This window comes from Carassius gibelio, chromosome A5 (assembly GCF_023724105.1).
Source record: "Carassius gibelio isolate Cgi1373 ecotype wild population from Czech Republic chromosome A5, carGib1.2-hapl.c, whole genome shotgun sequence".
Lineage (NCBI taxonomy): Eukaryota > Metazoa > Chordata > Actinopteri > Cypriniformes > Cyprinidae > Carassius > Carassius gibelio.
The window spans coordinates 593,940-605,465 of record NC_068375.1 but is presented as its reverse complement, the minus strand read 5'-3'; the positions used below and the strand labels follow the sequence as shown (position 1 = coordinate 605,465).

The following is an 11,526-nucleotide window of genomic DNA, read 5'->3' as shown; positions in this document are numbered from 1 at the left end:
GAAAAAAGAATGAAGCGCTTTATTCAGCAGAGATCATAAACATGAGTAAGTCTCTTTTTATTTATTTGTACTAGTGTTCACATAACGTGTAAACATTTTACTAGTTAGACTTTTTCCAAATACTTTTTCCAAACTATAATTCCTGACTAAATGTATAATCAAGTGAAACATTATGAAGTTTCAATAACAATATACAATACTATACCATTCAAAAGCTTGATGTAAATAATATAAATGTGACAAATAGAGATAACTCTAACAACTGTAAAAACAATGCAGTTCTTTCGATTTATTCCCCCTAAAAAAAAACTGAAAAATATTATCAGCTCTTTTCAACATTAATAATAATAATAATAATGATAATAAATGGGGTTTATTTGGTAGAAAATAAGATTGTTAAAAGGATTTCTGAAGGATTGTGTGACTAGAGAAAGGATGCCAAAAAATTTGCCCTCAGAGTGGCACAGTTGAATGAGAGGCTCATTATGCAGCTCATTATGCAGGCCTTTGTCTTCTCAGGTGTAAATCACAATGATATTCATGGTAGTTGACGCCTACTCGCATATGACTTTTACCAACAAAAAGTGTTTTAGAAAATTTAAATCAATATATTGTTTTCTGTGAGTGAGTAAACAAGATGATTTTCACATCATTCAGAAAGAAAAATTCTAGGCTACAAGCTCCAGTTCTCAACTTTTCCGGCAACCAATTTTATGTATGTGTTTTATTGCCTTATTCAAGTGATTTAACATTTTTAGTTTTTCACTAACCATGCATAACATTTTTTTTCTCAAAAATACAATCATGTACATGCATGCATTTCACATATTATTATAGCCCAGTTTGTGCTGATTACAGTGATATTAGACTTTACCCATTTAGATATTTATAAGAAACTGAAAAAAGCACAAATATCAGGGCATGACAAAACTTCTCAAGGCCCCAAAAATACCCTTAGACTCCAGAGGGTTAAAATGTGACTCGGTGATAGTAGTCACTTCTGACCCTGTGTCCAAGAGGCAGATAGTTCTGATTCCCACAATTTTCACTTCAATGGTTATACAATCACCAAAAGCACTTTCACAAAGTGACTTGGAAATGTTCTCTTTATCACAGTCTGCAGTATGACTTCTTATAACGGATGGACCTGGGCTCTCTACCACTGAAGTGTCTTGGTCAGCTGTCTTTTCTATCTCTGCTGTGAGAGGTTGCACTCTACTAGAGTTTTCCATGCTCTGAAGACAACGTCGGCTTGTGTATAGCAAATATATTTTTCTTCAATATATTTTAAAGGTGCACTTTTTGCCTTGTTTTCCTTCACTACAGGTTTCACTTTTTCTTTGCTGTTTACCATCTGAAACAGTTCTTCTTATCGGGCAGCTATCTGTTGAATCGCTTCTTGGAGTGACTCCAGGGTGAGAAGGGCTGAAGAGCTCTACGCTGCAGTGGTAGCATGAACGACATGATGTCCAATGGATGGCAGGGTACTGTTTCTTCACTCACTAACCCTCAGCGATTGTCCTCGCGATCCTGACAACGGCAGCTTAATTCAACGAGGCCGCAATCCCAGCTGATGGAGGCACAATGAGAAGACAAACAACGCATGGCCCTATCCGACGACTCACACAATCACACAATCAATAACAGCACTCACTGTTTCAAGTTCGTTTGAACAAATGAAACAAAAACTGTTTGAAACAAAGAAAACATGAGACTAACTCCTGCGTGACCGAGACTTAATGAAACTAACAGATCTTTTGCCCAGCTTCATGCATGAACACGGCAGAAAACTCGTTTTAATGCTTACCTCGTTAAACTTGTTCACATACACGAAGACTCAGAGGCAACGTCATGCAGCTCTTATGTATGTCGCGGGTCTAAACGGGACTTTTTTCCGTGATTGACTACCCGAGATCAACATTCACGTTTGAACAGGTCAGGACCATCGAAGGTCAGCCTTTCCATCTTGGACAGCCGCTTACCTATCCATATTTTGCAATAATTAAAGATAGGTTGTATCGAGTGACCCAAGACGCTCAGACAAAATAAGATACAACCCAATTATTGGTTCCTAGGAGCCACCGGGAAATGCTTTTTCAGGCAGTTCATTCTAATTTTTGGCCGTGCATTCATGAGAATGTGCACAGGTGGTGCGCAGCTTGTCGTGAATGTCAGTTGGTAAACCTACCAGCCACCCCAAAAGCGCCTTTGCGCCCCCTCACATTAATGCATGCCCCTTCGAGAGAATTGGCATGGACCTCATCGGGCCATTAGAGCGATCAGCACGAGGACATCATTTTGTATTAGTCATTGTGGATTATCCAATACAATATCCAGAAGCAGTGCCTCTCCGCAACATATCAGCTAAGAGTGTTGCGGACGCACTGTTTTCTTTAATCTCCCAAGTGGGGATTCCTAAGGAAATCCTCACTGATCAGGGCACGTGTTTATATCACGGACATTACGCAAAACTTTACGAATTATTGGCCGTTAAATCAATTCAGACCAGCATCTTTCACCCACAAACTGACGGGCTGGTCAAATGTTTTAATCACATGCTTAAGACAATGATTCGTTCAGGGAGACAGCAAAAATTGGAACAGATGGTTGGAACCCCTGTTGTTCACTGTGCAAGAGGTCCCGCAAGCCTCCACGCGATTTTCCCTCTTCGAGTTCCTCTATGGTCGCCAGCCCAGGGGGTGCTGGACGTCATAAGAGAGACTTGGGAGGACAGACCTTCTCAATCTAAAAAAAAAATTCAGCTTGTGATGGACCTGAGAACAATACTCCACACTTTGGGGCGTCTCTCTATGGAGAATTTGATACAGGCCTAGAACAAACAGAGCCGGCTGTATAACAGGGGAACCAATTTGCGTAAATTTGCACCGGAAGGTAAAGTGCTTGTATTACTCCCAACGTCAAGTTCAAAATTATTTTCAAAGTGGCAAGGACCGTTTGAGGTCACACGGCAACTTGGAGAGCTCGATTATGAGGTAATACGCTCAGGTAAGAGAGGAGCACGTCAAATTTATCACCTCAATCTCCTAAAAAATGGAATGAGGGAGAATCAGTGATGTTGGCGATGGTGATTAGCAGAGAGGATGATCTTGGACCAGAAGCAAATATAATAAAACAATCTCTTGCTCTGGCTCCGGGGGGGATCATCTCTCCCCCTCCCAGCTCATTGATTTGACTACATTACAGGCGGAGTTTGCTGCCGTGTTTTCTCCCCTACCTGACCGTACAAATCTCATTTAGCACCATATCGAGACAGAGCCGGACGTGGTGGTTCGCAGCGGGCCATATCGCTTGCCTGAAAACCAAAAAAAAAAGTAGGTAGGAGGAAGTAGGAAGAATTAGGTGCGATGCTTAAAATCAGAGTAATAGAAGAATCCTATTACAGTAACTGGGCGAACCCGATAGTTTTGGTTCCGAAGACGGACGGCTCAGTGTGGTTCTGTGTGGATTTTCGCAAGGTGAATGCTGTGTCGAAATTCGACACATATCCAATGCCACAGGTTGACGAATTGCTTGACTGGCTCAGTACGGCTTGTTTTTATTCGACATTGGACTTAACAAAGGGTTATTGGCAGATCCCCTTGTCTCCATTATGCAGAGAAAAAACAGCTTTCATGACGCCGTTTCGGTTACACCAATTTGTTAGAGAATGTACAGTGAAGATATCAGATATAAAAACACTGATTTTTTTAGGTGATATTTTCTTTAAAATACTACAATTTCCTAATCATTAGAAAATAATGTATGAAAATATGGGGTAATACCACTGATCTATAATATAGAACTAGATTGCTCATGACGTCATGAAAGTGAAGCGGGCGTGCCGCCAAATTGGTAATCCCTAGTTTGCATAAACGTTCCTGTAACGAATTAAGCTCCATGATCACGGGAAGAAGGAGGCGGGAACCGGCGGAAAATCAAATAAGAAACTTTAATTACAAACTAAACACAAAACAGCGCATCAGCCCCTCATGGACGACTGACGCGCACAAATAAAAACCCAACTCAACTAAAACCCAGGCCAGGTCCTCTCTTGTCCTTCACTGTCGTCCCTCCAGTTTTATATCCTTCCATCTCCTCTGTGGGACTCGAGACCGGTGGGTCGAGCAGGTGTCGCTCATCTCCAATCACTCCACCCACCTCGCTCCTGTTCCCACGTTTCTCGGCCCCACCCCACTCATCACATACCCCCAACGCCCCTCGCAGGCCAGGGGGTACCCTCGAGACTGCACTCTAACCACCACAACCCCCAATTGGATTACGTGTAATTTCTTACTTCTAAATTCTGAAAAACACAGGTGTTAATTATAGGACCTAAAAACTCTGCATGTAATAACCTAGAACACTGTCTAAGACTTGATGGCTGCTCTGTCAATTCTTCGTCATGAGTTAGGAACCTAGGTGTGCTATTTGATCGCAATCTTTGCATTGGGCACCGCCTCGGCATCGGGCACCACCTCGGCCTCCGGAACAGCCTCGGGCACCACCACGGCCTCCGGAACAGCATCGGGCACCGCCTCGACCTCCGGAACAGCATCGGGAACCGCCTTGGCCTCTGGAACAGCATCGGGCACCGCCTCGGCATCGGGCACCACCTCGGTCACTGCATTGGGAACGGCCTCGGGCACCGCCTCGGGAATGGCAGCGGCCCGCTCGGGAACGTCCTCCTGGACGGCAGTGGCCCGCTCGGGAACGTCCTCCTGGACGGCAGCGGCACGCTCGGGAACGTCCTCCTGGACGGCAGCGGCCCGCTCCTGGATTACGTGTAATTTCTTACTTCTAAATTCTGAATAACACAGGTGTTAATTATAGGACCTAAAAACTCTGCATGTATTAACCTAGAACACTGTCTAAGACTTGATGGCTGCTCTGTCAATTCTTCGTCATGAGTTAGGAACCTAGGTGTGCTATTTGATCGCAATCTTTGCATTGGGCACCGCCTCGGCATCGGGCACCACCTCAGCCTCCGGAACAGCCTCGGGCACCACCTCGGCCTCCGGAACAGCATCGGGCACCGCCTCGACCTCCGGAACAGCATCGGGAACCGCCTTGGCCTCTGGAACAGCATCGGGAACCGCCTTGGCCTCTGGAACAGCATCGGGCACCGCCTCGGCATCGGGCACCGCCTCGGCATCGGGCACCACCTCGGTCACTGGACGGCACCTCCTGGACGGCAGTGGCCCGCTCGGGAACGTCCTCCTGGATGGCAGCGGCCCGCTCGGGAACGTCCTCCTGGACGGCAGCGGCCCGCTCGGGAACGTCCCCCTGGACGGCAGTGGTCCGCTCGGGAACGTTCTCCAGGCTTTGATCAACGGTAGACGCCTGTCTCCTCGTCCTCCGCCCTCTATGAAGGCGAGTCGGTGGCACCTTGACTGGCGACTCAGGCGTTGAGTCGGCCATCTTGTGCTGTGGCGCTGGGTTGGCGGTCATCTTGTGCTGTCGCTCTAAGCTGGCGCCCATCTTGTGCTGTGGTGCTTTGCTGGCGGCCATCTTGGGGTGTGGCGCTAGGCTGGCGGCCATCTTGGGTTGTGGCGCTGGGTTAGCGGCCATCTTGTGCTGTGACGCTGGGCTGGCAGTTATCTTGTGCTGTGGTGCTGGATTGGCGGCCATCTTGGGTTGTGGCGCTGGCTCAGCAGCTTTGACGTGAGCAGTCTTGGGAACTTCTAGGATCTGTGACAGCCTGGAGAAATACTCTAGGAATGAGTCAGCGGCCATCCTGAACGTCGGCGCTGAGCTAGTGGTCATCTGGTACTGTGGTGTGAGGCTGGCTTCCATCTTGCCTCGTAGTGCGGGGTTGGTGGCCATGCACCGCAGCGGCGCTGGGTTGGCGGCCATCTTGTGCTGTGGCACGGGGGTGGCGGCCATATTGTGTTGTGGTACTGGGCTGGCGACCACTTGGTGCTGTGGCGCTGGGCCGGTGGCCAATTTGGGAACGTCGCTGGGTTAGCGGCCATCTTGTGCTGTGGCGCTTGGCTGGTAGCCATCCTTGGCAGTGGTGCTGGGCTGACGACCACCCCGCCGGAAGAGACAGGAGTGGCTGGGGCATCCCACCGACACCGATGCTGCAGGTAGCGCACGAATTCCCAAAATTCCAGTGTCTCTAACTGCGCCATCTCCTCCTGAGACACTGGATCATCGAGCCCGCCATTGAAATGGTCTTTAAGGGCCGCATCATTGTAGCCCATGCCCTCGGCCAGGGACCAGAACACTTGAGCCAGGGCACCCACTTCATTGCCCTCTTGGCGGAGGGCGGTCAATAGAAGATACCTTGTTCTCCGCTCCGCCATCTTGGCTGGGGAATGGAAAAACGACATACCGCTGGATCTCGTGTTGACGGAGTCCTTCTGTCACGATCGGTGTACTGGAAACACAGAGAGAGAGATCCAATTGCAGGTATGGTGTTTATTTGAGGGCAAATCCAAAGGGGTAAACAGTCCAGCCAGGGTCAAAACCAGAAGATCCAAAACATAACATGAACAAGACACGAACACTAGGCAAGGCAAGGATGACGGACATGAAATAACTGTAACATTAAACAAGGACTCCGTAACAGACTGAAACAAACCAGGTATTTATAGACAGGTGCAAACGACGTAAGTGGGAACAGCTGAATACAATGAACAGTGACGAGTACCAACAAGACTTGTAGGAATTGGTTCAGAAGTGGGGTGACGATAAGGGGAAGTGAGACCTCTAGTGGACACCCAGTGATACACAGACCAGACACTGTGACAATTACCCTTTGTACATAATCAAATGAGCGGCATTTTTTCACTAGTAGTGATTAATACAAGGCACACATACATATACAAAGTATATAAAGAAAAAAAATAAAATAAAATATATTATAATACCCGTTAAATTAAATAATTATTAACCACCCTGTTTTTAAACATTTTCTTGAATTTACAAAGTGAATTACACAATTTTAATTCCGTATGCAAATTATTCCATAGATTAACCCCTTTGACAGATATGCATATATTTTTTGTATTAGTTCTTCCCCTTATTTTTTTTTAAACATATGCATTCCTCTTATTCCATACTGACTTTCTCTTATTTCAAACAGCCTCTGGATACAATTTGGAAGCAAATTATTATAGACTTTATACATTGTCTGTACAGTATAGAAATTTACTAAATCATTTTTTTTTAAAGCATTTAAATTACTAAACAATTGATTAGTTGGCTCATGATAGTCAACATGCTTTATAATCCTTATTGCTCTTTTTTGTCACATATATATTGGATTTATATTGGTTTTATATGCATGTCCCCAAACCTCCACACAATAGATTGTGTATGGAACTATGAGCGCACAATACAAAATATATAATGAATTTTCATTCAGAATATGTTTAGTTTTATGTAATATTGCAATGGATTGTGACATTTTTCTTTTTACATGATTGATATGTGGTTTCCAACATAATTTATGATCTATTATAACACCTAGAAATTTATTTTCATATACTCTATCTATTTCCTCATTGTTAATCCTAATTTTAACTTTATTAATACTCTTTCAATTGCCAAATATTATGAACTTTGTTTTACTTAAATTCAATGAAAATCTATTATCATCAAACCATTTTTTTAAGATCATCAATTCAATTTCCACTGTATTCAGAAGCTGTTCCAAATTTTTCCCTGAACAATATACATTAGTGTCATCAGCAAACAAAACCATTTTAAAGATTTTTGACACTTCACAAATATAATTTATATACAGTACAAACATTATGGGGCCTAACACAGAGCCCTGTGGAACACCACAAGTAACTTAATTAAATCTGATCTAACATCATTTATTTGGACAAATTGATATCTGTCATCAAGGTAACTTTTTAACCAAAAATAGGCGTTGCCTCTTATACCATATCTTTCCAGTTTCCTCATTAATAGACCATGATCAATAGTGTCAAAAGCTTTTTTTTTAAATCCAGGAACACCCCCACAGTATATTCATTATTATCCATTGAAGTGGAAATCTCTTCTACCATTTCCATCACTGCCACTGAAGTGGACCTATTTGCTCTTAAACCATACTGATGTCCACTCAATAGTTTATGTTTGTCTATGAAGTTTTCTAGCCTACACACAAATAGTTTCTCCAAAATTTTAGAGAACTGGGAAAGCAGATAAATTGGTCTGTAATTGGAAAAAAGATGTCTATCACTGCTTTTAAAGATAGGGATAATTTTAGCTATTTTCATATTATTTGGAAATATACCTGTTAAAAATGATTGATTACAAATATATGTAAAGGGTTTTACTATATATTCTATGATATTTTTAATAATGACATGTCAATCTCATTACAATCAGTTGATTTTTTATTCTTACAATTATTAACAATATCAAGTATTTCCATTTCATGAGTTCCCCTAATAAATATTGAATGGATATTACTAGGGATACCTACTTCATCTGGCCTTTCCTCATTTCTCTATATACCCCCAGGGATACCCGAGGGGGGGGGGGGGGATGAGCATCCCAATCGGACGGAATTACCGGTAACGACCCAAGCAAATGGACAACGGATTACGAGCGCAGTCTGTATTTGCGGCAAGGTCTGCAAAAACCTGAAGGCCCAGAAGATCCACCAGGCAAAGATGGCCTGCCTCAGGAGGGATCAAGTGAAGCTACGCTCAGGTACGGCAGCTGGGGCAGCAGTTACTGTCACGCCGGCTGCTGAACCTGGTGAGACGGAGGAGGAGCCGGGTCCGGAATCTCCCCACAGTACCCGGAACCTCCAAGCCACACAAATACCCCCACCAAGCAGGAAATCGGAACACCGTAGGGTGAAGTGGCCTGCCGCAAACAATAAGGAGTGGCTTAAGCTGGACAAGGATGTAGACAAGTGCCTGGAATACATCTCAAAGGGCAGTGTCGACCAGAAGCTCCAGACCATGTGTACCATCATAATGAACATGGGAGCAGAGCGGTTTGGTGTCAAGGAAAGAAGAGGAGATAGGAATCCAGCGAAGCTCAACCGGCGAGAAGCCAAGATCAGTCAGCTGAGACAAGAACTAAAATACCTGAGACGTCAGTTCAAGATGGCCAAGGAAGAAGAAAGGGAGTCAGCTGCCATAAAACAAACCAAGTGCGACCTGACTACCTGGCTCACAGCGATTGACAGATCTGGCCTCCCCGGGAAAATTCAAAACCTGGATATACCAGTACGGAGTCTTGCCAAGAATACTCTGGCCCCTGTTGGTCTACGAGGTACCAACATCAACAGTCGAGGTTCCAGAGAAGTCTATCAGCCAGTTCAGAAAATGGCTGGGGCTCCCTCGGTCCTTGAGCAGCATTGCCCTTTACGGCCATTCCACCAAGTTGCATCTTCCTTTGAGTGGACTATCAGAGGAGTTCAAAGTCACCCGCTCCAGAGAGGTATTGATGTACAGGGACTCCAAAGACACAAAAGTCGCAGCAGCAGGAATCCTCGTGAAGACCGAGAGAAAGTGGCAGGCGCAAGAAGCCGTCACTAAAGCTGAGGCACGACTAAGGCACAAAACGCTGGTGGGCTCCGTGGCAATTGGACGAGCAGGTCTTGGTTGTTTTCCCAAGCCATGTTATGATCTGGCTCGTGGAAAAGAGAGGCGCAAACTGATTCAGGACAAGATACGAGCAGAGGTGGAAGAAGAACGCTACACCAAAATGGCCAGCATGTCCAAACAAGGAGCGTGGACCAGGTGGGAACATGCAGATCCATGCAGAATAACCTGGGCAGAGCTCTGGAAAGCAGAGCCATTTCGGATCAAGTTTCTTGTCCAATCCGTCTATGACGTCCAAACCCAGCTAACCTGCACACCTGGGGCCTGGCAGACACTCCTGAGTGCAAGCTGTGCAAGAAGAGGGGCACACTGGAGCACATTTTGAGCAGCTGCTCAAGAGCGCTAGGGGAAGGGCGGTACCGCTGGCGCCACGACCAGGTGCTAAAGGCTTTGGGGGACCCCATCTGCACAGCGATCCAGCTCACCAAGACCCAGGCAGCCCCCAAACAAACAATCACCTTCATTAGAGCTGGGCAGAAGGAACAATTCCACCGGCCTAGCTCTACGGGGGGGGCTCCTCTCCACTGCTTGTGATTGGCAACTTCAGGTTGACCTTGGAAGACAGCTTAAGTTCCCAGGCAACATCACAGCCACTTCTCTCCGACCAGACATGGTGCTAACATCTGAGTCTACCAAGAAAGTGGTTATCCTGGAACTAACTGTCCCCTGGGAAGACCGTATTGAAGAGGCCCACGAGCGTAAGAGGGCTAAGTACGCAGGGCTCAGCTCGGAGTGCCGGAACAACGGCTGGAAAACTCGCTGCGAGCCAGTCGAGATCGGGTGCCGAGGCTTCGCTGGCCATTCACTGCTACGAACCCTCAAACTCCTTGGAGTGAAAGGACTGCAATTGAAAAAAGCCACCGCAAACATCTGAGAGGCCGCAGAGAGGGCTTCTCGGTGGCTGTGGATCCGTAGGGGGGATCCGTGGAGCAACATGCCTCTTGGACACAAACCGGGGACTGATCACCCCCGGTTGGGTCGCCCGGGTGAGGGTGTATGAAGATTAAAGACCCGAAAAACCCTATGACCGCGGGTTTTTCATTGATGACGTGTCCAAATAGCACCAGAAGGTGTATTCAAACTCTCTGCTCCACAATCTCTTGTGCTAACTTATAACCAACATTTACAAAATACTCATTAAATGTATTGACAATGTCATTCACTTTATTTATAATTCCTGATTCTTCATTTACAGAATAATTTGGGTAATATACTTTTCCTCTATTCGTTTTAATTATACTATTAAGTACTTCCCATGTTTTTTAGTATTACTCTTATACTTGTTCAATAATGTATGATAATAGTCATTTTTACTAATTCTTATAATACTTACTAATTTATTTTTATAAATTTTATAATTATTTTCAGCTTGTTTTGTCGTTGTAATAAATTTCCTGTATAATGCATTCTTCTTTTTACATGCCTTCTCTATTCCATTTGTAATCCATGGTTTGTCTACATTTTTTCGCTTCCTTACAAACTTCTTGAAAAAAACAATGTTTTTCATATTTTTCAATCAGTATGGTTAAAAAAGCATCATAGGCTCTATTAGGATCTTCATTTTCATAAACCTCACTCCAGTTAAGTTTCTTTAAATCCTTCCCAAGGGCAGCAATGGCTTCTGGTGTTCTATGTCGAATCATTTTAACATAGTTTGTCCTATTTTCATTTGGTTTTGTAAACAATCTTTGAAAGATCCCAAAAACTGGGAGATGATCAGTCATATCATTTATAAATAATCATCCTATAATTTACACTCCAATTTCATTTGTATATATATTATCAATTAGTGTAGCAGTGTCTGATGTTATTCTACTTGGTTTTGTAATCACTGGAAATATACCTTTACTATACATTGTATCAATAAAATCAGATGTTCTCTTATGTCCCTTTGGATTTAACAAATCAATGTTAAAATCTCCACATATAATTTGTAACTTGTTCTCAT

The 11,526-nt window shown here is 44.4% G+C and overlaps 1 pseudogene; it reads left to right on the top strand.

Annotated features, from left to right (window-relative positions):
* Positions 1-8,633: 8,633 nt before the first annotated feature.
* Positions 8,634-10,578, top strand: LOC127988162 (uncharacterized; annotated as a pseudogene).
* Positions 10,579-11,526: the final 948 nt, after the last annotated feature.